Source organism: Apodemus sylvaticus, chromosome 6 (assembly GCF_947179515.1).
Source record: "Apodemus sylvaticus chromosome 6, mApoSyl1.1, whole genome shotgun sequence".
NCBI lineage: Eukaryota > Metazoa > Chordata > Mammalia > Rodentia > Muridae > Apodemus > Apodemus sylvaticus.
In genome coordinates, this window is record NC_067477.1 from 98,105,556 (window position 1) to 98,108,766 (window position 3,211).

Below are 3,211 nucleotides of genomic sequence, written 5' to 3' on the forward strand. Positions count from 1 at the left end.
GACTTGGTCACCTCACTCAGAATGACATTCTCCAGTTCCACCCTTTTGCCTAAGAATTTCATGAATTCATTGAGGGTTGTTTTGATTTACATTTCCCTGATGACTAAGGATGTTGAAGGTTTCTTTAGGTGTTTCTCAGCCATTTGATATTCCTCCAGTGGAAATTCTTTGTTTAGCTCTGTACCCCATTTTCCATGCTCCTGTATTGGCAGGATTAATATAGTAAAAATGGCCATCTTGCCAAAAGCAATATACAGATTCAATGCGATCCCCATCAAAATCCCAACTCAACTCTTCAAAGAGTTAGAAAGAGCAATTCTCGAGTTCATCTGGAATAACAAAAAACCCAAGATAGCTAAAACTATTCTCAACAGTAAAAGAACTTCTGGGGGAATAAGTATCCCCGACCTCAAGCAGTACTACAGAGCAATGGTGTTAAGAACTGTATGGTATTGGTACAGTGACAGGCAGGTGGATCAATGGAATAGGATTGAAGACCCAGAAATGAACCCACACACCTATGGTTGCTTGATCTTTGACAAAGAAGCTACAACCACCCAGTGGAAAAAAAGATAGCCTTTTCAACAAATGGTGCTGATTCAACTGGAAGTCAGTATGCAGAAGAATGCAAATCTATCCATACTTATCTCCTTGTACTAAGCTCAAGTCCAAGTGGATCAAGGACCTCCACATAAAACCAGACACACTGAAACTAATAGAAAAAAAAAACTGGGGAAGACCCTTGAGGACATGGGCACAGGGGAAAAGTTCCTGAACAGAACACCAATAGCTTATGCTCTAAGATCAAGAATTGACACATGGGACCTCATAAAATTACAAAGTTTCTGTAAGGCAAAGGACACTGTCAATAGGACAAAATGGCAACCAACAAATTGGGAAAAGATGTTTACCAACCCTACATCCAACAGAGGGCTAATATCCAAGATAAACAAAGAATTCAAGAAGATAGACTCCAGAGAGACCAATGATGCTACTAATACCTAATGTCTACTGAATCCACGATTCGACTGCAGGCTGATATTAAGTCACTGCATGTTCCAGAATATATGTTCTGCCAAGGTAGAGATGTGGTGACCTTCTTGATTGCTACTCAATGTTTACTCCTTCATTTTTCCATCTTTGTGTGGCTCAGAAAGCTGCCTACCATGGACTGTCTTAACTAGGCTACCCTCACTGTGACATTTTAAGATTTAGCCAGTGGAAGAGGTCAACAAGAGGTTGGAGGGGAGGAAAGGAGAAATTCAGTATTTTTACTCACTTTGTGCTTTCCCTGCTCTGTATGGTAAGAATGTTGCTACTGAGGCTTCAGATCCTATGAATGGTCTTAAGGAATCTCTGCAGGTCCTCATGGATGGCGAGGAGAACATTGGTCCTTCATATTGATATATCATGCCCGTAAGACATTTATTTATACTATGTGGATACCAAGCATATATGTCAGCGCTCCTCTCATTGTCTTTTCCACTTTTTAATTATTCTAAGAACAGAATTACTGCCCTGCCCCCAAGAAAATAACTTCTAAGGAATAGAAAAAACTAAATTAAAGTAAAACTGTCTGCTATTTGGCTTCTATTAGTAATTCTCAAAAATTTTAATTTGTTTTCAGGCACCAATAAATATACAATATACACCATGACTATTCAAGAGTTAAAGATTTAGTTAGCTGAAATATTGCATTTTTCATATGTGTCACCTTATGTTGGACAAAGTAAATAAATTGTGAGTGGAACTCAATGAGCAAATACTTGCTCTTTTTACTTATTTATTTATTTTTCTTGTCCTATGTATGGAATGGTTAAAAGTGGTTTATTTTGAGTTTACAGATGTGTAAAAGTTCATAAATAATTCACAAATAGGACAATTGAGAATAATTTGGAGTCTATTACATCAAGCACTATTGTTTGTTATAAATATCTGCATGACATTGAAACTATTTTTCTCTACGACCAAATGTTAGAATTATTACTTGGTAATTAAGTCAGGGCCTCACTGAAGTTTGCTCAGACAATACATGTAAACTTCATGCAAACTAATATTTTCAATGGCAGCTGGGAATTTCTTGCCTCACAATGTACTTGCAGTAGAGAAGACCAGGAGATGTTTGACTCTGAGATTTGGGCACCTGGTATTCTCAGCACAGCCCATTGTTGTTCACTTATTTCCATGAAATCATCCTTTCCTTGTTTCTCACTGTGTATTGAGAGCCTCTTGGAGAACCTCCGGGTCTTATCAGTAATGAAAGCAGTGTGCTACTGACTGTTCTTACCACAATGATTAAATACCTGACAAGAAGCAATGCCAGAGTTTATCTCATCTCACAGTTCAGTGGAGAGGGTCCACCATGGCAACAGGAGGAGCTCATATCTCATCTCTGACGGTGGGATATACTGAGGGAAAGAGAGAAAAGAAGAGGGAGAGGGAAAAGAAGAGGTGGGGAGAGAGATAGATATGCTGGGGCTTTGATAGCTACTGCCTTCTTATTTCATCCAAAACTCTAGTCCATGAAGTGGTTCTGCCTATAGTCATCAAGAGTCGTTTCTCTTTAAATAACCTTCTGATAGACAAGTTGAGGGACATGTCTCTTAGGTAATGTCAAGTCTAGTCCAATTGAGGATAAAGATCAACCACAACAAGATTGTTTGTAGCTTTGTCCTTTTCTTTTTCTCTTGAGTTCCTCAGCTGGAAAAAAAACTGTTAATTTCTACATCTTTAATTTCTATTTTCAGAACTGTACATTAGTAACAAGCACAGGTGACCATGTAGGAACAGAAATTAGGAAAGAAATTGTGACTACAACATTAGATGTTCTATGGCAAGACAAACAGAACTAAAGTAGTATAAAGGACAAAGTTCAGAAGAAAGGTAGAAAACTATGTCTAATGTTTACTATCATGCCTTGTTCTTGAAGGTTTTCCTAAATTAGTCTATTAAATATGGATTGTTTTCCAACATAATATTTTTATTGATTATTTGGGAATTTCACATCACGTGCCCTAATCACTCTTTTCCCAGCCTTCTCATGTCAGCCCCCTACTTTTATGATCCCATCATCCCAGGTGAAAAAGAGAAAGAAAGAAATCTTGTGTTATCCATGTACTAATAAACTCCCAGAGAACAGCTCTTTAAAGAACACCCAGCCCTTCTCCACCTGCATCCCTGCCAGAGCCATCAACCATGATGGGCTACACTC